The sequence below is a fragment of the Acomys minous genome, assembly GCF_964271855.1.
Source record: "Acomys minous genome assembly, chromosome: 4".
NCBI lineage: Eukaryota > Metazoa > Chordata > Mammalia > Rodentia > Muridae > Acomys > Acomys minous.
In genome coordinates, this window is record NC_140486.1 from 12,778,603 (window position 1) to 12,806,198 (window position 27,596).

The window sequence follows — 27,596 nt, forward strand, 5'->3', positions numbered from 1 at the left end:
GACCTGTCCTTAGAGGGCAAAGTGGCTTCGGCTATTCAGGAAAGTGTGTAAGGAAGAACAGACGGAAGTGGAAGCGCAAGTGTAGAAGCAAGCAAATGCTCCTGCCAGGAAACTCCGCCCATCCCCAGGAGACACTGAAGACACACATTTGACTGGCTTAAAGAAGCCACTAGGGAGGGAAGCAAAAAGCTCATGAGGGAGGTGGGGACCGGATGGTGTGGGGGTTAATCTGTCAGCTTGGTTGGATTGAGAGTTTCCCATGGGAGTGTCCGGGAGGGCACTTCCAGAGATGACTGGCTCACAGGACTCTGACATAGTCAACAGAGCAATTTGCTGATGATTCATATATGACGGCATGGTTAGGAAGTGGTAAGTGGAGAATATGGGGCTGCGGAGGGAGAAGGTCACTGTGAAGTATACTTGGGGCTGGCTCCTGCCCTGGCCCCTTGCTGTACCCCCCTTTCTCAGCTTCCTGTCCAAGACACTCCCACTTCCATGGCACTCTGCGCAACTGCATCCAAGCCAGCGTGGACTGGACCCTCTGAGACAGAGAGTCAAAATAAGTATTTCCTCCCTGAAGGTGTTTCTATCAGGCAATGTGTCATCAGGAGGACAAAATGACTCATACGGCTAGATAAGGGCTTTCGTGTCTTTATTTTCCAAGTAAGTACTACACTGAATGGTCCAATCTCAAAACACAAGGAAGGATGCACAGTGGATACCTGAGTGTGGCTCCATGAAAGGAGCCTTACCCAGCATGCCTAAGACCTGAGGTCCAATCCTCAGCACCACACATACAAAGCAAAACAAGACAAAACAGAACTTTTCCAAACCTTGTCTCCTAGATTGCTTTGTCTCCATCTCAAAGACAACCAATGTCACCTGTTTTCTGTATCTCTTCAGAGACATTTTATACATATACAAGTGACTACATAAAAATAGAAGCACAGAAAGTCCATTTATTAGCCATTTTTTTCATTCACTTGTTTGTACTATAACCTAGTAGTTCTCAGAGTGGCACGTGCATGAAAACTATCAAGTCAGCTTGCTAAAACATGTATGGCGAGGACCTAGCCCACAGTGTGAGTCAGAAGGTCTGGGGTCAGCCTTGAGGATGTGCATTCCTCCAATGCTCCCGTGGTCCTGGGTCAGGGACCACAGGTGAGAGCCACTGGCATCAACGATGCTCCACAGATCCTTAAAGACTCACGTTATCCATCCTCATGGTTGTGTAGCACTCTGTCACCAGCCCTCCAGTGCAGGGGATCCTGGTGGCTCACTATTTCAAACAGGCTCATCAGCATGGCTGCCTAAACAAGATCTATGCAGGGACAACACAAACAGATATGTTAACATGGAAGGGGGAAATGTCATGGGGCCGTACCCCTGGACAAAAAACAAAACAAAACAAAAAACTATAGGTAACTAAGGAATGCTGGGAGTGGGAGAAATAGTCTTCCCCAGAGAAGACTCCCCAGTTGGTTATTCTACAATATTAATATATATGTATATATAATATTATTAAAGGCCATAACTTCAAAAGAGAGCAAGGAGAGATACATAGGAAGGGTTGGAGGAAAGAAAAAGGAAGGGAGAAATAATGTAATTATATTTTAATTTCAAAAAATAGAAAAATTTTAAACTAAGCCATAACAACAAAAGCTGAACAGGAGTAGTATTAGGGTCAAGAAGGGACTGGAGATAGGAGAAAGATTAAGGAGATATTTCATAAGAAGACAGGACTGTTAAGCTCTTGAGAGGGACAGAGAGTATCCTACCAAGCCGGGGGAGAGACTGCTTGCTGGACACAGTCCTTAAAACAGGCTCAGTGCCTCTCCACGAGACCAGATCACAGAGCAGCTCAAGGTGGGGAGGAGAATACACCCTTTGTGTTAGTTACTTTCCATGTTACTAAGATGAAATATTTGGAAAAGGCAACTTAAGATGAGCTTGGTTTTGCCCACAGTTTGGAGACAGTGCCCTAGCATGGTGGGGGAGGCACAGTGGCAGAACATCATACGGCTGGTCATGCTTTGTGCCCAGTGAGAAGTAGAGAGGTGCTGTGTCCTTATTCTCCTTCTACGCCACTGAGAACCCATCCATGGGATGAGGCTGTCTGCATTCAGGGTGGGTCTGCCCTGCTCAAACTTTTCTCAAAACACCCTCATGGAGATAGCCAGAGATGCATTTTCATGGTGATTCTAAGTCCAGTCAAGGTGACAGTTAAGATTAGCCACCGTATGCTTGTTCCTTCCTTTGTTGGTACTTATACAACCCTACCTCCCCAGGTCACAAACTGCCATTTTGCAATTTTCCAGAAAGGCAAATAACACCTGTGCAGAAAAGACTCCTCCAAATCGAGGTGCCATTTCAAATCAACAGGGAAGAGACAGACTCTTCACTTAATGTGTTCAGACAACTCAGGAATCATCCAAATCATGAAAAAAAGACCCATGGTGCATATGTGTCAAATATCAAACCAAATTTTTAAAAAAAACATTATACAAGAAGAGGTAGAAGAAAAATCCGAGGTAGCATTTGTAATAGCCTTGTGATGGGAAAAGCTGTTAAAGCTTGACCCAAACCTAAATGCCATTTTAAAGAAAAGACCACATCTGAGTTAATATTATAAAATATCCAATACTGGGAAATAAAATAAACTGAGGTGATAAATGATAAAATGGGGAAATGTTATGCTACATAATATGGTGTGCATAGGGCTAATTCTTTTGTGGCATAAATAAAACACATATGTAAGGAAGCCCATAAAAAGTGCCAACAAGCTAACAGAGAGACATAAACCAGAAGAAACTGTCAGTCCCCAAACCAGAAATGCATATACATTTTCAACTTTTGAAATGAAGCCCACACTCACACAATACAAGAAATGCAAATTAAGACTAAAGTGAGGGCTGGGGCAGATGTAGTTCTGTCCCCCTTCCTGAGACCTTAGATTCCATTCCTAGCTATGAAAAAAAATCAAAATAAATAAAAAACATTCTGAGATGCAGCTTTTCATATAGCAGACTAACAACTGTCGGTAAGTTTTTAAAGATGCATGTATTTATTGAGCCAGAATAAGTATAAATATTTTCATGTGTGGTTGGTGGGAAGTTTAAATTGGTGCCATTACCCAATGGCACACACATGTACATTAGCATGGCTGCCTGGGAGGGACAGATTGATTCTGATAGAAGACCCACATGACTGCTGTGCAAGCACAGAAGGGAGAGGAGACTTTATGGAGCTTCCCTTTTGTGCATCTTAAAATGTTCTCAAGTACAGGTACCCCATTTCAACAGCCATTTGACATAGAGAGGGGATAGAGTGCTTCCCAGGAGGACGGATGGGACTCACTAAGTACAGCCAAAAACTTTAAGCATATACAAAAGCAAAGAACCTAAATTTAATGAAAAAAGGGGCAGGCAGCAAGGAATGATGGGACCTCTGGAGTGATGGGGTAGTGAGTTGCCTGGATACCCTTTCACCTCATGTACCCCATATACCTCATGTATTCTAAAGCTAAAGAAGTGAGAACCCTGTATATATCAATTGCCACAGGAGAGAACTTGACAAAAGCCTTCTGCCCCAGCCCGAGGACTAGGAAAGAAGAGTCTAATGGAGAGACCTAAGTAAGATCTAGCACACCTGGGTGCCCTTGTTTCTATTAAAAATCATTTATCACACCGCAAAACAAGAGCTCTCAAGCTAAATGGGAAAAACAATGAATAGGCCCAACTCCAAGATGACTATGACGTTAGAACTACCCAGCAAAGATAGCAAAACAGCATAAAAGGCTTAAATAGCCAATTATAAACATATTTGAAGAGGAAAAAAAAATCAAAAGGTAGCCTATAGGCCAGTGATTCTCAACCTTCCTAGTGCTATGACCCTTTAAAATAGTTCCTTGTGTTTTGGTGAGCCCCCCCACCCCACCCCCGCCAACCATAAAAAATTTTTGTTGCTACTTTATAACTGTAATTTTGCTACTGTTGTAAATCATAATGCACATATCTGTGTTTTCTGGTGGTCTTGGGTAACCCCTGTGAAAGAGTCGCTTTACCCTCAAAGGGGTTTTGACTCACAGGTTGAGAGCTGCTGCTACTATAGGTGGGGTGTGCGTGTGTGCGTGCGTGCATGCGTGTGTGTGTGTGTGTGTGTGTGTGTGTGTGTGTGTGTGTGTGTGCATTCTTATATCTAGCCTCCCACAGAGTAACTCATTTAAGCTACAGATGGTTAATGGATTTTTACAGCTCAAAGTTCCAAACACTTCCACAATCCTCCCCCAAAAGTATGTCAAGTCCATCCCTCCAACACCCCACTCTTGGTACCACTCTCTGTCCTAGTTTGCTTTTCCACCTCCATAATAAAAGCAACTGGGGGAGGATGTTACTACCCACAGCAGCCTTCATGCATCAACCAGCAATCATGAACATGTCCCACAGACACACCCACATAGATGGAGGTAGTTCCTCTACTGGGACTGCTATTTCCTGGGGTGTCAAATTGATAACCAAGATTAGTCATCACACATGATGAGCAAGTGTATAGGGGAGTGCTAGCAACTTTATTTTGCCTCTTGAGCTTCTAAGTCATACTAAACAACTGAAGCTCAAGTTTAAAACTATCTAATAAGGTCCTATTTGTAAATTGAAAAAGCTGGGCATGGTGGAGCATGCCTTCAATTTCAGCGTTAGGGTAGCTGACTCAGGTACATCTCTCTGTGCCTTCTAGTGAATTCCAGGCCATCCAGAGCTACATAATGAAACCCTGTAACTTAAGATAGTCACATTACAAATAGGGAGAGGGTAGAAGGTTTGAGAAGCTAAATATGCATGATGTGGTCGATCGAGGAACCACTAAAAAAAAAACTATACAAAATTAAACGAAAACAAAGAAACGATCGTAGGGCCTGCAAAATGGACGAGTGGGAAAGGCATTTGCTCTTAGCCTCATGACCTTGAGTTACGGCCCTGGGGCCCACATGGTAGAAGGAGAGAACTGATTCCTAAAAGTGGTCCTCTGACAGCAAGCATGCCAATGTGTAGTACAAGTAAACATGTTTTTGTTTTCAGTCCAAGTGTGGGATGGGAAACAGACTTGTGAGAGAACAGGTGATGTTTGTCCACTAGAAGAAGAACCACCTCTTGCAGGGGCATGGCCTTTCCAACTGACAAACATCCTATTATGGACTCTGAAAGGAGATACATATATGAGCCCAAAACAAGAGGCAGGGGTTTTTGGTCTTGGCACCGTTTCCTAATGTTTAGCTGTTCATCGCTCCCCTTCTAGAGGCTTCTAGAGAGAACCGCTCCAGCGAATGCTTCGAGGTTCCAGCTGCTGCTCCACGTTCTGGCAGCTGCGGTTGCAGTCACCTTTCCTGAATTGCTGGTTTGCTGATTAATGGGTCTGCTGGAGTCCTGCCAACTATGCCAATGGACTTGCTCCAAGGAACTGAGTCTAAAAAGGTCTACTTCTCCTGTTCCCATTAACCTCTTTTCTCTTCTCTCTAGGGTAGGTGGGTTGGAAGGGAGGTATAAGCATTAAAGAACCTCAAATAAAGAAGGTTTGAAAGAGTTCAAAGCCTACAGCCATGTTTCTCAAAAAAAAATAATAATAATAATAATTAAATGTAAAAAATATTTTAGAATAAAAAAGACTGTAGTCAAAGTGGAAATTTTAAGACTGTTTAGATGATCCACAAAATGTAGGGGAAAAATACAAACTCAGAAAATAGAAATCAAAACAAAGGCAAATTTACATACAAAATCCCCAACCTGCCAATGATTAAATAGAATATAAGTGATGTAAAGATACTAACTTGAAAACGTGACCTTCTATCTTGACTTTAAGAAACACACTTAAATATGATGTAGGCAGGCTGAAAGTAGGAGGACGGAAAAAAATTCAAAGGAATGCTGGAATAATTATGCCAGTATAAGATGAAGTAGGTTTCAGAGCAAAGAAAATTGCCAGAGATACAGAGAAATGCTATATAATAATAAAAGAGCCAACTTATAGGAAGACAAAGTAATCTTGAGTTTGCATGCACCGAAAAATAGAACTGCAAAATGTAAAAAGCAAAGCTGACAGAATGAAAGAAGAAATAGACAAATCCATATTTACATTCACAGACATCAGCACTCATCTCAACAATTAATGACACAACTAGACGATTGGCAAAGATATAAAATAAGTCAGCCACACACCCACCAACACAATCAAGCCGACACTTACTGAATGCCTGGCCCAACAATAGTAGAGGACCCAGTATTCTTCAGAACCCTAACCCAAAGACCACGTTCTGATCATAAAACCAACCTCAAGATACTGAGAAGAACTCAAATCATATAGAGTATGTTTTCCAGTCTTCATGGAGTGGAGCCAGCCAGAAACCAGTAACATAAGATAACAGGAAAATCTCCACATACATAGACACAAGCTTCCAAGTAGTCCCTGGGGGTCAAGTTGGAATTTGACCTTCTTCAAGAGCTAAATGATTAAACTATATGAGGCATATCCACACTGACGATACTCCTGCTGGATACTGTTAAAAGCTGGATGAATCTTCAGGAAGCTTGCTGAATCTGCCAGGCGGCAGTGGCACATGAGAGGCAGGCAGGTCTCTGAGTTTGAGCCTGGTCCACAGACTGAGTTCCAGGACAGCCAGGGCTACACAGAGCAACCCTGTCTCAGGAGGAAGGAAACAAAAAGGAAGGAAGGAAGATTCCTTTCTATATAATGTGTATTAATATATTACATATAATTATGTTTGCCAAACACTCCTGAAATGACAAAATCATAGACATAAAAAATGGAGTGGTGGCTTCCAGGTGGATGTTAAGCAAGCAGATGGCTCTCAAAGGATAGCAGGAAGGAAGAGCCTTCGCAGTGCCAGCAACACTGAACTTATCAATGTTGATATGGCAGGACCTGACTGACACCTTACACATTCAGTGTAAACCATCCTCCTCAGAACTGCTGTCCCAGACATCACCACCATGACACATCTCTCCTCCAACACTGGCTCACCTGCCTGCAGGCTAAAGATCATAACCATTGGGTACGTGGGAAAGGACTCTACCTGGCTTTCCTGCCTTGAAGCCTCAGTCCATAGATCACCCACTGCTGAAGCACCCTGGTTTGAATAGGAAACACTCCCCACATGCAAGTGTGTAAACACAGTCTCTAAAGAGTAGCAAGGTTTGGGAAGGTGGTGAAAACTTTTGGACATGGGGCCTTGCTGGTGACAGACACTGTAGGGTGGAAGGGGCAGTGCTTGTAGGAATAACCCTCTCAGTTCTTCCCCCAATCTATCCAACCTCCCCCTCTTCCCTCCCCGCCCCTTTCTTCATTGCAGACATAACATATTACAGTGAAAATAAATATTAGGGTCAAAACAGCAAGGTCCAGGGCAAGATCCAGAAGTAGGTATTGGCCACAAAGCTCATGTCACCAGACTGATCCCCAGAAGCCCCAATGAGGAGCACACGCAAGGCTCCCTTGCCTTTCCCCAGGACACTTCTCAGCTCCAGAGGTAGGTACACCTTCGTGTATAGTCTAGCATCAGATTGCAACAGACTGAACTGTGGGCAACAGCAGCTTCTAAAAAAAACCTCCACCCATTCCAGGAAGAAGATCACCCCCAGACCACCCCAGGGTTCTGTAAGAAAAGAAATGCAGACTAGAATTTCTAAGTCCAGGTGTTAAACTTAGCCCTTTGCCATTTGCCCCTGGCTTGGCAGGCCCCGCATTCTAGAGGGGGTACTTAACCTTCTCAACAGCTAAAAAATCTTTTTGCTTGCTAAAATTAGCTTGATTACATGCTCACCTTACTAGTGTCTAGTGTGAGTTCTTCTCCTTTGGGCTCACAAGAGCCAAGACTACTGCTTGAAGGAATGTTGGAGAAGGCATCTCTCTTCATCCAGGATGACAAGCATTCTCTCACATCCCTGTGCCTCACCTACCATGATGGACTATATGCCCTGACCTGGGAGACAAGGTGGATCTTTCCTCCAACAAACTGCTTTTGTCAGGTATTAGTAACCAGATTTTTTGGCTATTTTTTATTGGATTTTTTTCACCTACCACCCTTCTCTACCTCAGTCCCTTCCAACTTCCACACTAGGTGAGATGGAAAGGAAAGAGGACAAAGACTACTTCCTGATGACTAGGGATGTTGAGTTCCTTGAGGCAGGTTCCAACCTTCATTGTTAGGGTATCTCCAATCAGCAATCCAGCAGCCAGCAAATGGCAATCAGCAAACAGCAATCAGCAAACAGCAAACAGCAAAAGCAACATCAGGAGCAGAGGCAGCAAGGGGAGCAGCCATGGCCAGAGCTCCTTTGGGCTCTAGCATTATATACCCTCTCAAGAGTCCCCATAATTCCAAAATGTGAAATATCTTCAGCTGGCAAAAGGATGCCCCTGCTAGAGCACAAGACAAATTATAGTCAGCTGTTCTGATCAACCTGAAACAGGCCCCTATCCCACACCTGGGATTGAAACAAAGACACATCCCCAACATAACTGGTTTTTTAAAGAAACCAAAATTCTCATACAGGTTTTCTGTCAGAACAACGAGAAAGCTAGCCAACACCCAGAGTGAAGCATTCCATGCCTGATCCCATCGCTTTCCCTGTGAGCATCTTTCCTGGAAGTGAAGGTCAGTGAACTCTAAAAACATGCATGTTTCCCAACGTTTCCCTGCTTCCTTTATAACGAGGCTGGGGATACATGGCTGGTTCTGACCAGTAAATGAAAATGGAATTATTTCACTCAAGACTAAAGAAATAAACAGCTGATGCATCATCACCTCTTTAATCTTCCCTCCACCATAATCTGGCCATCTCACTAAATTTCTCTTTAGCAGAAAATTGAACCTTGTTCATGATTAGGTCCAGAATACACTAGGGTTTGAGGCAATGTGGGCAGAGGCATCTACGAGACAGTTAGCATCAATTAGCTAATAGAACTGTTCAAAGACTTCCCATTGCCCTCAGAATATGATGAACTTCAAATTGCTCGGTATAGCCAAGTTCAAAGATTTACGGTATGACCCAGTCTCTCTGTTTGTCCCTGTCTCTTGACCCTTCCACACGCATACCCTGTCAATAACCACAATTCACCCATATCTTCAGGCCTTGGAAGATCTATAACCACTCCTACTTGAGAGATCATCCCCATCTGAAATGCCCTGACTCCATGCATCTTCGATCTACGTAGCAAACACCTGCTTACTCTTTGATACCCAGAACAAATGTCTGTAACCTGACCTTCCCTGCTGTAACTGGGCCCCTCCCACTGGCCATTGGAACACCATCTACAGGCCTGTTCATGTTGCTGCTTAGTTTCACTTTCCTATGTCTCCCACTGGACTGCAAACTCCATTTGAGCAAGGATAGTGCTGTCCTCTGTCTCCCCAGAGCCTACCTCAATATCTAGGAAACTGTCAGGGGTATTTAATGACTACACAAATAGATACCACTCTAAAATCTTTCTGGGGAAGGCCAGGTCTCCTTGAAAAGATTCGATTAACTTCTAAGAAATCTTTAGGAAAGGAGGCTTACGGTGAGAAAGGAAGCACCGAGCACAACCCTGAGAGCCTACAGGCTGTCTGCCCAGCTCTGTCAGTTGCATGTCTCTGAACAAGGCAGTCCAGAGCCTTCTCCATCTTCTCTGGGGCTCCTCTCAGCACCCAATGAAGCTGTTCTGGGTATTATATTGGCAAAGCTCTCTGCCATCCTGTGATGGTTCCAGAAGCCTCCCGAATTCTTGGCTCCTTTCCAGGAAGCCTCTGTTTAACCAAAATTCTAATATGGTATTTCCTGATTAAGAATTGTCCTCCCTGGCCACTCTACTTTAACACAGGATCATGGACCCTCCAGTGAAAGGGTGCTGCCAGGTCCACTTCAGGAACATAACAGGCAGCAAGCAGACATCTGGTCAGCGGCATGAGACTCTTGAGAAATACCCCTTTCCTGTCCTCTACCATCACACAGCAGAGGTGAGAGCTGTCAGAAGAGCTGGGTCCCAGCAGACAGCAGGGAGGCTGCCCGCTAACAAAGACAGTTAATATTAGTGGAATATCCTGAGGGTGGTACCCGAGCTCCCAGGTCTTCTTTCTTCATTCCTCATCCCTCATCCCATGGTTTCCTCTATCCGGTATTTCTGGGCAAGAGCGTGAGCGGCCTGGCTGGAATGTCTCAGGCTAATCCATGCCAAAAAGGCAGCAAAGCAGGCTGGGATGAAGCTGGATGGACGCTGGAGGCTCTTTAATTTCCTCTTCTGTTCTATCCTGCCTGCGTGCCCCAGCCTGCTCCCTCATCCTCTGGCCCTCGGGCTCTAGTGCCTAGGCTGTCCCTTTTCCTTCCCTCTCCTGGTGTGCAGCCCTGGTAAGCTCCAGCCCTGCTTCGAGCACCAAAGATTCCTAGAAGCTCAATCCCCACCCAAATGCAAGGAAGAAAGAGCAGGTGCGCTTCTCCATCTCTCCGTGGCTCTCTAAACTGAAGTCTGTGCTCAAAAGGAAGAGGTGGGGGGTAGGAAGTGGGAGAGAAGCCCTCCATGCCATGATACTCCGGGAGAAGGCTGTCCTTAGCATGCTCCGTGACCACACACGTGCTCCCATCCTCACCCAGTATCAAGAGTACACGGCCAGTGGTGCAACGTAAACAAATGCACAGGAGACAAAACCCAGGTGACATCCAGTCTCCAGCAGGGTGTGGTGGCGCCTGTGTGGAATCCCAGCATTGGGAAGCTGAGGCAGGATGCCACAAATCTTAGGACCATCTGGATTATAAAGTGAGTGCTAGGCCAGCCTGGGCAATGATCTGAGACTCTGCCTCAAAGAAAGGCAGGAAGGGAGGGAGGGAGGGAGGGAGGAAGGGAGGGAGGGAGGACAAAAAGGAAGAAAAAGAGAGGGGAAAGGAAGGAAAAAAGGAAGGAAGAGGGAGGGAGAGAGATCCTTCCTCCACTCAGGTAAGTTGTTTAGCTGTGCTGAACCCCAGTTTCCGCCCTTGAAAAGGGGACCTGTGCAGGACTGTGTAAGGACTGAGCGATGCAGAATTCCTGCTCCAGGCTTTGTGGGGGAACAGGGCCCTCCGAAATGCAAATGTCCTCCTGACCCTGACAACCAGCTGTCATCTGAAATTAAGAGGCCAGGAAGAAAACGACTAAGCCCCAGGCCTCTGGACAGCCATCGATAGCTGTGACCTTAGGAATGGCCTGTGCCCTCCACCATCGCCAGCCCCACCCCCCACCCCGTTTCCTAGACAATAAGGGCAGTACTCCTCAAACTGCAGTGGGCAGCAGAGTCACCCTGATTGCCTATGAGTGTGTGGCTGGGGACCTGCTGCTCCTGGCTCCAGGAGCTAGGCAGGAAGGGAGTCTAAGAATCTCACACGACTTCATTTTAATGCAACCAGGTGTGTTTGTTGGCGACTGATACTGGTTAATATGTCCTTCTTACGGCTGTTTGTGTTCTAACTACAATAATGCCTTAACTCAAGGAGCTCATCTGCTTCTAGAATGGATACACACACGTCTACAGCACAGAAAACTGTCTGACGGAAGGGGCTTTCCAGGCTTTCTGGCCACTCAGCTCCAGCAGGAGTTACTTAAGAGGCAGACCTTCAGAAAACTCAGGCCTCCCCCCACGACTCAGAAATGCTTGGCTAATTATCGTTTGGGGGCATGGTGTCTGAGGAGGAGGAGAGGCCCCTGGCTGCCTGAAATCTGCCCAAGGCCAGGCCCCACTGCTGGAAGGAGGGCTGTCAGTCAGCTGATGACATTCTGAGTTCCACCAACAGTGCCAGGGCCCTGGAGAGAAGCCTCCTGCTGGGAGTGGGCACCAGGGCCCACAGCCTGCACCCTGGAGGCTGTCGCTCCGCAGCTGGGGTGTGTAGCTGGCCTCTCTTAGTTTCTCTCCCTGCTTTTGTGTCATCATCAGACCTGTCCAGCCAGGTGGCCTGGCTCTGTAAAGGCTGCTGTCATTCTACCAATGCTCTGGGCTTTGCCTCAGGGAAGAGAGCTGGCCTGCCCATCAATTACAGAATAATGACACAGCCTCTCACCAGTCCCCCACCCAATAGTACCTCCTGCCTTGGAGAACAGGAGCATGGAGAAGCAGCTTTTATCAGGTACCAATACCTTTTTACACCCACAATGGTCTATGCATTCCTGATGGAAAACCCAGAATCTTTAGGAGAAGGTCCAGGCAGAATCCAGAGGTTGACCAGCCTGAGACCAAGTGCTCAGAGACCCGTTCTGGATCCCCACTTGCCTCTGCCAGGCTATGAGGGAGTGGCTGCCTTGGGCAAGCTAACTCCATCAGAGTAGTCCATAAAACTCTGAGCTCACACTGCACCCATTTATTAAGAGTCTATTGGGGGGATGAAGAGATGGTGCTACAGTTAAGAATGTACACTGCTTTTCCAGAGGACCCAAGTTCTGTTCCCAGCATTCACTTCAGACAGCTCACAACCCCCTGCAACTTCAGTTCCAGAAGGATCCAAAACTTCTGGCCTCTGAGAGCACCTTAGCTCACTTACATACACACATACACACACATACACACACACACACACACACACACACACACACACACACACACACCCATATATATATATATATATACACACACACAGATATATGAATGGATAGATAGATAACATGCAAAATAAAAACAAATTTTTTAAAAATGAATTTATTCAAGTCTATGAATTATGTCATGTGCTGGAGATCTGAACATGAACATGATGCAGACCCAAAAGTTCTGGTCTAAGAAGGGGAGACAACCACAAAAATAACTCCAAGGGTGCAACATGGGAGTTGAGTATGAAACACCAGAAGAGCGGTGTAATTCTGCTGGGCTGGGACGGTGGCACAGGATAGCATTGAGAGGAGTGATATTTGAACTGGTCCTCAAGTGCTAATAGAGAAAACATGTGGAGGCAGGAGTTGTATTCCAGGTCTTTAACACATACTGAGGCCCAAAGACACACCCGGTCAGAACAGACACTGGTTAAATATGGCGAGTTAAGCAGACACATCTCCTTTAACCTGCTCTGCAAACCCTAGTCAGAACAGCAGGGTTTTGTTTTTTGTTTTTTTGTTGTTGGTGGTGGTTTTTTGTTTGTTTTGTTTTGTTTGTGTTTTTTGTTTGTTTGTTTGGTTGGTTGGTTTTTTAGTTTTTTGAGACAGGGTTTCTCTGTATAGCCTTGGCTGTCCTGGACTAGCTTTGTGGACCAGGCTAGCCTCGAACTCACAGCGATCCACCTGTCTCTGCCTCCCGAGTGCTAGGATTAAAGGCGTGCACCCCCACGCCCGGCATAAGAACAGCAGTTTTTAAGAATTCAACATAAACATTCATGAGTGAGAAGAGGCGGAGAGGAGAGGATGGCAACCTCATTTTAGAAGCTGGGAATCTGATAGACAAGTGTTAAATTACTATGGGGGCGGGCAGCGGTGCTGACTCCTCCCTCACGTAGGGGTGGAGAGACAGGAGATGAAGGGGGTGGAGTTGCCTGCTAGTATGTTTAGACAGCAGTTTAGGGCCTCATGCTGTCTCTCTGGCTAAAGGGTCCCTTGCCCAGATCAGCAGATGATGGGAGTTTATTCTTTGAAAGAGATAAATAAATGCTTCCAGGCAGAGGTGAGGACATACCCACGATGCCAAAAGGCAGGACTAACAAACATCCCTTCGCATCGTGCTTCAGAGGCCCCATGCTAACCCACTGGCCTTTCAGAGCGACTGCCTAGAGTAGGTCTCTCTCTCTCTCTCCAGGAAGGATACTGAATGAGCCTCCAACTATAGAGACGTACCTTACGATGCCTGATAAAAGGTCAAGATGCCATCCTTATGTCATAAAATATAAAGTAAATGCAAATATATTTTCAACACACACACCCCTGAGGAAGGACATGAATCAAAAATGCACAAACAGCTAGAAAACCTCAGTGATAAGATGGGCTGGAAAGATGACTCGCCTGCCAAGGGTTAGGCTCACCTCCGCCAAACAAAACAAAACAAAACAAAAAACAAAAAAGGGTGATAAGAAAACAATGCACTTAAAAATGACAAAAATAACCAAACAGGCATTTCCAAAAAAAGATATACAGGCAGCAAAGACTATATGAAATAGTGTTCAACATGATTTGTCACTAGGAAACTGAGTTTAAACAGAAGTATGGCAACATTCCTGTTCCACTAACTCACCCTCTCAAACTGACAAGACCAGCTCTATCATGGACACAGAGCTCTTCTTCCCTAATGGTGAGAGCTCAAAACAGCATAGTCACTTTGGAAAACAATTCAGCAATTTTTGTTAAAGCAAACTGAACAGTTTTCTCAAATGCTCAGTCATACTCCTGTGATGGTGTCTGTCAAGTGACATGAAAACGTATACTCACATAACCCCCCACATGGGAGTCTTATAGTGGACTCAGTCACAACATTTCCAAAGAATAGAGACAACCAAGAGGTCCATCGATAGCTAAATGAATTAAAAACTTTAGTACATCCAAATAGTGAAATATGATTCAGCAGCAAGAAATTGTGGACAAACCATAACTTTCTACTGAGATCTACAAGAAACTAACCTGAAGGACTGTGCACTGCATGGTTCTGATTACATCACAGTCCAGAGAAGACAAAGCCACAGCGACTACAAGGCAGTGGTTACCAAGGGTACCAGAGAAGGGAGGAGGAAGAATCGGTGGATCTAGGGCATATTTCAGGTGATGATGAAACCATTGTGCATGTAATTATAGTGGTGAATGAGAGACCTTCGCATATGTCAGAATCTATAAAGCTTCTTGTGCATGGACTAAGCCCTAATAAAAGAAGAAGAAGAAGAAAGAAAAAAAAAACACCTTGAAGGTAGAATTTTCCCAAGGTGGAATGCAGAATGGTGTTTTAAAAAACAATAATTGCATTTAAAACCTATGAAACAAGCTCACTAAAAATGTTGGGGCTGTGGTATTAGCCCAAGAAGGTGATTAGGGACATCCAAGTGAGAGGGAAGACTTGAAGCTGCCTGCATGTGACCCAGTGAAGAAAATAAGATGTTAACTGCAAAGAGAGAAGCGGGAAGGGCTTCAGAAAAGTCACAGGAGAATGAGACTTCCATAGGGAGAAACAAAAGGGTGGTGAGCTAAAAAGAAATGCAAGGCAAATCAATCCGACCCCAGCTGCGTGGTCACAGCAGGTGAAAGGTACCAGGGTGAGCCTTCAGGAGCAGCGTGCTTAGAAGAAGATCCCCAAAACTGGAAGAGATGTCAGTCAGCAGGTGCACTGTCCCAGTGTAGACACACACACAAAAAGCATCACAATCCAGCTCCTCCAAAAGGTCTCAGCCCCTCAGCTACTGACTACAAGGCTCCAGAGATGGTTAAAGTTCAAGGGAAAGACTTGAAAAGCTGCTTCCTGATAACAAGCAATGGACACAAAGAAGACACAAACTTACACAGATGGGTGAAGGAGAGAAAGTCAGGACCTGGAGAGGGAAGCCAGAGACATAGATGAGAAAGTCAGAAAACTGGGTAAGAAAATCAACAACATGGAAGAAAAAGCCAACAAAGAAGTTGTAATTTTGAAAAAATATATATAAATGTTAGAAATGAAAACCTCAGTGAATCAAAATAAAACACACTGGAAAGCATCACCGTCCGGCTCAAGCAGGCATATGAGGAGTGAAAGGTGTGGCTAAGGAAACACAGCATGATAGAAAAAAAGATGAATGGGCACCAGCAAAACATCCAAGAGAGATGAGGCACAGAAAGAGGCCAAAGCTAAGCATCCACGGAGCAGAATGAAAACCAAAAGCATAGAGAAGCAATTCAATGAAATTATAGAAGAAAAAATTCCAACTATGACAAAAAAAAGAAACATATCCAAACACAACAGGCACTTTAAACGAATAAAAAGGCATGACCAGACAAGGACCTCTTCATAGATCATAGTCCAGATATTAGAAATATAAAGCAAAGAAATGATATGAAAAACTGTACAGCATAAAATGTCTGCTCTCCTAGAAAAGCCAAACACATAGGAATATCATCAATCCCTCACCAGCAGCTATGAATCCGGGAGGCAGAATGAAGTGTCTCAGGCTCTAACCAACATTGCTAATCCCATGGAAGTTTTGGATAGAGAACTCAGGACATTTTAATGCAATCACAAACAGAGGCAGCTCATGACCACAAAGTCAGAGCCACAGAGAATACTTAGAAAAACAGTGTACACTGAGCGAGAGAAGAATACCAATTATGAGAGGACAGGAAAGGCAACTTTCACGATAAGGAACAGGAGAATAAGGGAAAGCTGGGGAGGGACCTGTCACGTTCAACACAGTAAGACAGCAAACTCAGAACTAATAAGAGAGAAGGAAAAGAATAAGAAACTAATCCAACCAAGCCAGAAAACCCAACAAAATGGTAGGAATTAACCAACTTCTACCAACTCATCAAGAAAGAGGCACAAATTTCCCAACAGGACAGATAAACAAGATCCAACTGTCTGTTGTCTCCAAGAACTACACCTCATTGGTCCAAGCACTCACAGGAGTAAAAGTCAACCAAGCAAAGCTGGCAGAGCCACCAAAATTAGTCAGAAGGGATAAGGAAGGACACTAAATATTAATAAAGGTACAATTCACCAGGAAGATGTGACAATTAAGTATATATTCTCCGAATACCACAGCTTCCAATGCTATTGAGTAAACACTAGTGGGTCAGTCATACGGGTCCCTAAAACAGCAGAGAGTGGCTTCAACTCTCCCACTCTCATATTTAGCTGAAATAAAAATCATCAAAGACACTCCAGAGTCAAACTACACATAAATAAAAAAAAATCACAACAGTGGTTTATCTTGTCAGGTCACAGTGAAATAATTTTAATATTGATTGATTGATTGATTGTCTGTGTACACACAACTTACCTGTGCAGGTGCAAGTGTAGGTGCGATCCAGTGGTTGACATCAAATGCCTTCTCTAATGCTCTCCACCTCAATTTTTGAGACAGGGTCATGCACTGAACCTAGAACTCTCCACTGATGAGGCTGGCTGTCCAGAGACTCCCCGGGATCTGCCTACCACTGCTGGGGCTGATTTGTAGGTGTAGACCACTTTATTTTGCTTTTAAGTGGGTTCTGGAATCTAAACCCAGGTCTTCACGTTTGTACAACCAGTACTGAGCCATCCCCTTCTCTGCAGCCCCTACACACCCTTAAGAAAATATGAACACCAGCATTCCTCAAAGTGTCCCACAAAATTGAAAGGAAAAGGACACCACCAAACTCAGTGTATGAAGCAAGCATTACCCTGACAATAAAACTGGGTAAAAGCAACAAGACAATTAAAAGCCAATGTTCAAGATGACTATAGAGGTAAGAACTCTCAATAAAAATTTTGCAAACCAAATTCAAGAATACATTCAGGAACTCATACAACCACAATCAAGTTGATTCCATTCCAGGAGTGGAACATACACAAATCAACACATGTAGTACAGCACATAAATAGGCTAGGGACAGAAGTCACATGATCATCTCAATGTAGATGTAGAAAAGACCTTTGGCAAAGTTCATCTCCTTGTGATAAGGAGATGAACCTGAAGAAACCTGTTGTGTATTTTTTTTTTAGCTATTTGATTTTGGTTCTTATGTCTACTACCCTTCTCCAAGCCCCCCAACACTAGGTGGGTGAGAAGAGGGGAACGGACTATAGACCTCTTTAGACTATTTCCTGCTGATTAAGGCTGGTAGGTTCCTTGGAGCAAGTCCAATCTTTGCCAAACCAGCAATCCAGCAATAGCAGGGACCAGCAGTGGCAGAGGGGCAGCAGCAAGTGGAGCAGTAGCCACCACAGGCCCTCCCCAGAGTTCCCAGAATTAAACTATCTAGGGCTGGCACGAATCACGCCTCTGCCAGAGCACGAGACACATTGTTAGCTGCTGTGGACAATCTAAAGCAGCCCCATATCCCACATCTGGGATTAAAACAAAAACATATATGCACATAGCATAACTGGGTTTTTCAAGAAACCAAAATTCTCACTACAGAAACTAGGAACATAAGAACCCTATAGACAACATTACACTAATCCAGTAAGAACTGAGAACACTTCCTCTGGAGTCTGGATTGAGACAAAATGACAACTCTTTATAGTCATTTCCACTATGGTGCTTGAAATTTCAACTAGAGAAATACAACAGGAAAAAGAAGAGTAGAAATGAGAAATGAAAAACTAAAATTATCCCTATTTCCAGGTGACAGGTCACTTACTTAAAACAGCCTGTACTGGCTACATATATGGCACCTTGACACAGTTAAAGTCATCAGAAGAGGGGGCCTCAATTGAGAAAATACCATTAGACCAGGCAGTAGACAAGCCTGTAGGGCATTTTTCTAATTAATTATTGATGGGGGAGGGCCCAAGCCATTATAGGTGCTCTCCTGGGCTTGTGGTCGTGTGTTCTTCAAAAATGCGTGCTGAGCAAGCCAGTAGGCAGCACCCCTCCATGGTCCCTGCATCACCTCCTGCCTCCGCGTTCCTGCCCTGCTTGAGTTCCTGTCCTGAATTCCTTCAGTGATGAACCATATACCAAAGAGGAGAACTAGATCTGTATCTCTCACTCTACACAAAACCAGTTCAAATGGATCAAAAGCTCTGAGACTGCTAGACAAAAACAGGAAACATGCTTCTAAATGGCTTCCTGAAAAGGACTCGAGTTCTAGGGAAAACTGCAAGAACTGACAAGGAGAATCTCATGCAATTAAAAATCTTCTGCACAGCAAAGAAAGCAACCATCAGAATGAAGAGGCAGCATACAGAATGGGAACACCCTTGATAACTGATTATAATTATATATTATATATAATATATATTAATATATAGAATCTATAAATAACTCCTAAACTTAAATACCCAAATCCCAAATCATCCAATTAGTAAATAGACCAATGAATTGAAGAGACAGTTTTCTTTTTAAATTTTTTAAAAATTAAAAGAAATTAAATCTTTTCTGCCTTTTGATTTTCTACTTTAAACCCCTCCCATATAACCCCCTATTAAAGTTGTTATTGTACACACACACACACACACACACACACACACACACACACACACACACACACACCTAAAGACAGGAGCTGGAGAGATGACTTAGAGGTTAAGAGCACTGACTGCTCTTCCAGAGGTCCTGAGTTCATTTCCCAGCAACCACATGGTGGTTCACAACCATGTATAATGAGATCTGGTGCCCTCTTCTGGCCTGCAGGCAGAACACTATACATAATAAATTTTTCATTAATTTTTATTATAATTTATTCAGATTACATCCTGATTGTTATCCCCTCACTTATAATCTTCCCGTTCCCACCCTCTTCCGCCCTATTCCCCTCCCTTAGACCTCTGACAGAAGAGGACCTCCTCCCCCACCATCTGATCACACAGCCTATCAGGTCTCCTCCGGATAGCCTCTTTCCCCTTCCTCTGTGAGCCGCAAGACCTCTTCACCAAGGGGGAAGTGATCAAATTGGGGGCACCAATTTTTTTAAGTGTATAAAGCTATTCTATTTTTTTAAACCCATAAATACAGCCTGCACAGTTCATATAATGTTATTTCAGGGCTGACCATATGGTATTGAATAATTGAGTTCATTCCTAAGAAAGATTAATTGTCCCTTTCTCCGAGGTCATTTGTTTGTTGTCTATGGATAGCGAGCTACAAGCACGTCAGTTGGTGTACTTGTCTGGGTTCTCTTTAGGCAGTCATACTGTTGGGAATCCTGGGAGAATCTTCTCCATCGTTTCTCGGAGACACAATCTCATAGCAGATTTCCTGTTCTTCTGGCTCTTCTACTCTTTCCACCCCTTATTCCATGATGTTCCCTGAGCCTTAAATGCAAGCATTGGGCTGTGAATGCATCAAATGGGGCTGGGTACCCCATTCTTGCCTATTCTCCGCATTTTGGTTGTTGTATTCTCTAACAGTATCTGTGAATGGACAGTTTTCAGAGGAAGAAATAGGAAAGGCCAAATGAACTTGAAAAAAAAAAAGTTCATCGCCCTTAGACATCAAGGAGATGCAAATCAAAACCATCTTGAGAGTTTATGTCATCTCAGAGCAGCTGCCACCGAGGAACTAAAGCCCCCAAATGCCAGTGAAGATGCTGAGAAGGAGGGACAAACACACTGCAGGTGAGACTGTGAAGTAGCCTAGCCACTGTGAAAATCAACATGGAGCCTCCCCAAAACACCTCCTTATGATCCAGATATCACATTGCTGAGTGTGAGCCTGGAGGTTCCCAGTCGTCCCACTGCAGAAGCTTCTAGTAGTCAGGAAATAAAACTAGCCTAGATACTCACCAACAAATGAATGAGCAAAGGAAATGGGATACAGAAGCACAACAGGGAAGCATTAGTGGTTTGGTGGTATTTTTAGTTTAGGGGAATTCTGCTTCCCACATACGCAACCAAATTTTATTCGGCTGTAAAGAAAAACAAAAGTATGACCTTTGAATAAAAATTTATAGAGCTTGAAATCATTATATTAGGCAAAATAAGCCAGAAGCAGAAAGACAAATATCATGGTTTCTCTCACATGCAGGGAGGGGGATGGGAGGGGCGGAAGGGAGGAAGGGAGAGAGAGGGAGAGGGAGGGGGGGTATGTCTTAGAAAGAAGACCATAGAGGGGAGCTCATGGGAGGGAAGCAGGTAGTAGAGGATAGTGAAATGCGCATGTGATGAAAACAGAAAGAGCTACTACTTGGTGTAAGGAAGGGGCCTGCAAGAGAGGAGGAGGGAGGAGGACAGGAGTTGAGAGTACAGAGTATAGTGACACCTATGTATGAAAATGTCAAAATAAAGCCTACTACTTTTATGTTGATCAAAAGTTAATTTTGAAAAAGAAGAGAAATAAGAAAGGAAAGAGAAAAATGAAAGAAAGAAAGAAAGAAAGAAAGAAAGAAAGAAAGAAAGAGAGGAGGGAAGGAGGCAGGGAGGGAGGGAGGGGAGGAGGGAGGGAGGGAGGGAGGGAGGGAGGGAGGGAGGGAGGGAGGGAAGGAGGGAGGGAGGGAGGGAGGGAGGGAAGGAGGGAGGGAGGGAGGGAGGGAGGGAGGAGAAGGAGAGTAGTGTGGAGACTAAAGACCAGCGCTGGTCCATAGCACTGACTCTGCATGGGAAGTTTCCTCTATGCAGATACAGGCTAACGACCCTCACAAGGTGACACAGGTGACACCTTTATTCTGGAGGTGACTGTCAACTAAATGGTTGGCAGAGGACGAGAGTTAAGTTCCTTACTGTTGGAATAGGTGGTTATAGGATAAGCATAGAGGCTAATGTAAGTCTTGTGCCAGTGGATTAGAGATGGAGACATCAGCAGGGGCTCACAATAGAAGTACTCACCGATACGAGTGTACAAAGGGATTGGTGCACCCACGTGCATCCTTGTCACGATAATCTGAAAGTCTAGAAACGCCCCAGTGACAACACAGCCTGTGTCCTGATCTTTGTTTCTAACACAAATTTCTAAGAGGAGTGGCTGATTTTAGGACAAGGAGGGAAAATATATGAGATAAGCCTGGACATGCACACACTGATGACGGGGCTACCAAAGACGGTGAGAATACGAACCGATAGACAGCGCTACCAGTGGCCAACATGGAACAAGCAGAGAGTCAAAGCAGGGTATTTTTTATAATCTAAAATAAAAATGAGTATTCATAAGTACATAGTAATGTAAATAACTAAATGAGTAAAACAAACAAGGGATTTTAAAATGAGCAAAACTAAAACACTGTCCCACGCAGAGGGATGCTAAATATTTTATGCAGATAGTACATCCTTCAGGAGACAAAGCCCAACTCCCATTACCACCTGCGCCATGTCAAGCGTCCTTCCAAAGACAAAAGTAAGGAAAGGGAGGAAATTAAGAATAACTGTATTTGTAAAGGAGGAATCTGATGAGCTCGGCCTTGAGCCAAATAATCAAGGTGAAGTATATGACTGGTGGGTTTTACTGATGAAGAGTGATGAAAATGCCACCATGCCTCTGCGGTCATCTTCCCTAAACCATATCCTTCCAGTCCAGTCATGAAAAAGTATCAGGTATGGTCCAGTTGGGAAACATCCAACAAAATACATGGCCCATACTCCCCAAAGCTGTGTGGTCAGTAAAACATGGGAAGGCTGAGAAACTGTCACAAACCAAGAGGGATCTGAAGAGACATGATGACCAACTGTAATGTGGCATCCTGCACGGAACCCTGAACTTGGGGAAGACACTAAAGAAATCTGAATTCTGAGAAAAATTTACTTAGCAATTATGTGTCCATATTGACTAATTAACTGTGGCTATTAATGTAAAATGCTAACAGGGCCACTGACTGTGAAGCATTGGAGAACTAGGGGAAATCACAATAATTCTATCAATGTGTAATTGTCTAAAGCAAACTGCTCTTATGGGCTAGAGAGATGGCTGAGAGGTTGAGAGCTCTTGCAAAGCAAGTAGATTGACTGCCCAGCATCCACATAGGGCAGCTCAACAACCATCTATATCTCCAGTTCCAGAGGGTCCAACATCTGCTTCTGGCCACCACAGGCACCTGCATGCACAAGGGGCACATATACATACATACATACATACATACATACATACATACATACATACACACACACACACACACACACACACACACACACACACACACACACACACACACATACTCAGGCACCATTCATACATATAAGTGCTAAATTAATTTTTAAAATAAATTATTTTTAAAAGTCCTACAACCTTGCAAATAGAAAATATAGGGCTACACACAAAAGATAAAAAAACAAGAATAGTTTTAAACTTACCAATGATAATCACTAAAATCTAAAAGATAAAATAAATGCCTTCGAAGTTAAAAAAAAAAAAAAAAAAAGGTCAGACATACTGGTCCATGCCTTTTTAAATCCCAGCACTTGGGAGGCAGAGGCAAAGAGATCTCTGATTCAAGATCAGCCTGATCTATAGAGTTCTAGACGAGCCAAAGGTGCATAATGACACCCAGTCATAGTGAGTAACAGGGGAGAAAGGATCTGGAAGGGCTTGAGAAGAGGGAAGAATATGATCAAAATATGTTGTATTAAAAGTATTAGAAAATAAAATAATAGTAAAAAAACAAAACTTAAGGAAAATTGCCACCAAACTAGAATTCTATATCCAGTTAAACTATCAAGCGCAATGGCAGAATGAGGAAACTTACAGACAGTCAAAGCCTCCAGTAATGTCTCATGCGCTGGCTCTTAGGAAGCTACTTGATGGAGAATTATCCAGCCTTCTGGCATCATGATACAGCATTACGCAGCTCATGAACCCCAGACTGGGCATGCCTGTCAGGTCTGTCTGTGGGTTACTGAAAGCAAGCTGTGGAATGTAAGAAACACAAGACCCAACAGAGAAGAGATTCAAATAACCCCGTGTGTGATGACGGCAGGACCATAAAGAGAGACAGTATATAGTCAACTCCAGAGAGAACAAGGACTTTCCAAAAAGTACCAGCCTCACTGGTGTCAAAACATGTTCTTAGTCACAACAAGTAAACACTTGATGTCTAGTCTTTACTAGGTTACACTGCAGTAACAAAACCATCTCAACAGGTTACCAGGAAGAAAATTATATATATATATATATATATATTTTTTTTTTTTCTTACTTACTTCATCTAGAGACCCAGCTCTGCACAACCCATGGACACGCTGCATGGCTTGTTCATTGTAGAATCTAGGTAGCAGGGCCAGTCCCTCCTTGGGAAGTTTTCATTTCTTAGTTTTGGCTGACAAACAATCCAGTAGGACCCACTCTCTCTTAAGCCTCTGCTCAGAATTAGCAGCCCCGTGCCTGCTTGTTGCGCTGGCCGTGCTGATCACACAGCAGAGCATCATGGCAGCTTATTGCTCTTCCCATAGGGATGCAAGTCACATAACAATTGAAACGAATGCATTATGTATTCATGGGGGAGCAGGGAGTCCAAGGGAACAAAACTGTGCTTGATAAATGTATTATAGTGTGAGAGAAAGGGTAGGTGCAAGGAATGAATTATATTTTCACCTTTCCACTACTGAGGAACCAATGGACAATGCCTAAAACTGAAAAATCAAGAATTCTAAAAAGAGATGTGAGTATAAAAATTTGAGAGCATGAAATTCTTTTCGGGTTTTTTTTTTCAAGACTGGGTCTCTTTATGTTAGCTTTGGCTGTCCTGGACTCAACTTTGTAGACCAGGCTGGCCTCGAACTCACAGCAATCCACCTGCCTCTGCCTCCCTGGATGCTGCAATTAAAGGTGTGCACCACCACACCTGGCTGAGCAAGAATTTTTTTTTTTAGTATTTGCATTTCTTCTTTGAAAGCGTCATACATGTATACAATGTGTTTTTGTTTGCTCCATTATGAGGCAGGGTCTCACTATGTAGCCCTGGCTGGCCTAGAACTCACTATGTAGGCCAGGATGGCCTTGAACTCACAGAGACCTATCTGCTTGCTTCTGCCTCTCAAGTGTTGGGATTAAAGGTGTGCACCACCACACCCATCCTCAATGTATTTTGAGCACATTGAGCATATTTACTTGCCACTACCTTTCTCCAGCTCTCCCTAGTGCCCCCCACCCCATACCCCCCAACTTCATGCCCTTTTTTTAAAAAAAAACTATTATTAATAACTCCTTGAGTCCAATTAGTGATGGCCATCTGAGTGAGATTTTTTTTTTAAACAATTGCTTCTTAAGAGGCAAATGAGAAGAAAAACAGTATATTTTTATACATTTGTAAAACATTTGTTAAAAATTACTAAAAGGTGGAAAATTACAGCAAGAAGGCCGAGCTATTCTCATTATGTAGCTTCCCTGTGCTGTAGTGAGTTTCACTGTTTTCATAGTAAGTGGGTATATAAATCTCTTAAAACAATAGAAGTGAAGTCGTTGACAGCATCTATGAGAACTCCCCTTCGGAACCCACCCCCTAGTGTCACACAGCCTCTGTCACAACACTTGTTCTTACAGAAGAGAAACCTAAATATTCTTCACTTTTTAAAATGTCTATTTATTATAATCCAAGCCATAAAGAGAGTAAGAATGAATAATGCAGAAATTGTAACAATGTAATTCAAAAGTCACACGGCCAACCTCAGAGCATCACTGTCCCTGCTTTGCTGGTGCCTAGCCTACGAGGTGCACAGGTCTAGCCACGTGCAAAGCAGGTTAGGAGAATCTGCACCAGGAGCCCATGGAATGTCAAGGCTTGGAAACTTAAAAATTACCCAGACAATAAAACAGGACCAACTATCAGTTTATCTAAATTCTCAAGGTGTACCTTCCACCTTTTGGAGGTGACAGTGGGGGACAGGAACACTCTATGACCTGCCTAACAAGAGCTGCAGTTCAAACCTCTGTTTCCTTCTTCCCTTAACCTGGCCACGTGGCAACTGGTTTCCAGAAACTGGACTCTAAAGATGACATCATCTTAGTTTCCAAAGACCAGTCAGTTCCCAGTCCCTCCCAACAAAACTTCTGTAGAAAATTAAGTTATGGTCTTTTTTAGGCTGATGAGACTTAAGGCTAGCAGAATATGTCACACTTCTTTTTTATACCCTTAGTTGTTGGGGTTGTTTACAATTAGATGCATATTTAATTAAGCATTTAAGTGTTTCAATTAAATTTATTTAATTGTCGACAACTCTAATTTGGAGTGTGTGTGCCTTCCTCTCTCTCTCTCTCTCTCTCTCTCTCTCTCTCTCTCTCTCTCTCTCTCTCTCTGTGTGTGTGTGTGTGTGTGTGTGTGTGTGTGTGTGTGTGTGTTATGGGTGTGGTGTGTGTGTGTGTGCACGCACGAGCACGCACGCGCACATGTGTGTTATTGTTGTTGTTTTAAGAATTAGTAAAAAGATATGGGGAGAAAGGTACATAGGAGTTTAGCATATCCTAGGAAAGCAGATGAGCAGATGAGCAGTTCTGTGGAGCCTGGGAGGGGCTAAAAGCTTTCAGGGGACTCATGGCTCTGACAGAGACTGGACCTTGGGCATCAGAATAAAAGAATCCTGAGGAGTGAGCATTGTTAGGCTCACAACTAGGAGGGGCTCTGGGCATGGTTCTTTCCACATGAACACATTTTACATTACAGGGGCCTAAAGCAGACAAGCAGAAACGGAGGTGGAGCCAGTGAGATGAAGCTGGAAGTCCTGAGGGGTAGAGAGAAGTGCTGTTTCGGTGAGTCCTGGTACTGCGCACAGCCTCACATCACAGCTGAGCTGCCTAAAGGCACCAGTATCCTTGGCTGAATGAGATTATGATGACAAAGTTGGAATTGAACTGAGTTCAGGGAGGCTTGGGGTATATTTAGGAGACACTTTATCTATGTTTACCCCTTCCTGGATGACAGATCTTATTCACCTTGGAGTCTATATTTTCTGTTTGGGAGGCAATGAAGGCTCAGCATATTGGCAGAGCCCTGTGGCACGTGACAATGAAGATGTCTGTGACCTCTGCAGAGGTTGGTTGGGATCACTGGGTTAGAACCAATGAGCTACTGCCCTGGCCTACTGGTTTTAGAAACCCAGCAACTATGTATCCTGTCATGGGGTGTGGCCAGAGAGGGGCTATGAATTGAGTGTGAACAGAGAAGGGATATGACACCATGCAAAGACACCACCACTGCTATAAGTCCACACATACATACTAGTGACATGGGTATAACAGAGCCTGTACAGGGCCAGACCTTCCAGAAACACACAGGCCACAGAGAGGAAGCAATAGGGCTGGGTGGATGTGCCCAGAGAAGTGAAGCACATAGGCATCTCTGGCCTCTTCCAGCCAGCAGTTCAGAGACTCACAGGAAGCCCCGGGTGTTTGCAGAGTTGTGATTTGTGGTTCCCAGCAGGCATTGTGTGGCCAGCTTGCTTCTTGACTCTTGCCAGGTCACTGGTTAGCTAAAGGCAGCCAGTGGGATAGACACGTGGCCCCTGGGTGTCTACAAAGCCCTCTTAGAACCCCCTTTTCAGTCGCCCTGACTCATGCAGGAAATGTTCTTTTTCCATTGCCTCTGATACAGTCTTTTTAACCCCTCATGGTTTAGCCGTAGAAACCAGAAGCTTGGCACAGGGGCCAGACCGTTGCCTGCCCAGCTGTCCTCCTCTCCCCTCTCTCACCAACCAAGGCTGCAATCTGGAGAGATGCTCGCCAACAATGGACTCCTCTCTCTTTTGAACATACCTTAGGTCCAATCTGACGAGGAGCATCCTCCCATCTGCTCAGGGACCATCAGTTCTCTTCTGTTGAGACTTGAGAAAAGCCCGCCCTCCCTCCCTCCCCCAACAGTAAGTCTTCCACACTGGAAGTGACACATGAAAGAACAGATGGAGGGTGGAGCAGAGGGGAGGGAGGGAGAAACACACCAGCCTAACAGACAGGTGAACTTGCACTGGGAGCCTACGCTGTCCATCCATTAACTAACACTCGCCCTCCCTAACATGGTAGATACAAAGAGGCCTGATACCTATGTGTGGGTGGTGTGGGGACAGACTTAGTGACAGAGACCAGGTTCAACCACAGGAAGCA

The 27,596-nt window shown here is 44.2% G+C and overlaps 1 protein-coding gene and 1 long non-coding RNA gene across 2 annotated transcripts in view; one reads left to right on the forward strand and one right to left on the reverse strand.

The window, feature by feature from the left end:
- ZBTB7C (zinc finger and BTB domain containing 7C) overlaps nt 1-27,596 on the reverse strand; it is a 311,453-nt gene that overhangs the window by 259,679 nt on the left and 24,178 nt on the right. The window lies entirely within an intron of this gene.
- LOC311596142 lies at nt 12,004-27,355 on the forward strand. The gene is made up of 3 exons (XR_014778730.1): nt 12,004-12,137; nt 26,164-26,249; nt 27,257-27,355. It is a non-coding gene; the product is annotated as an uncharacterized lncRNA (long non-coding RNA).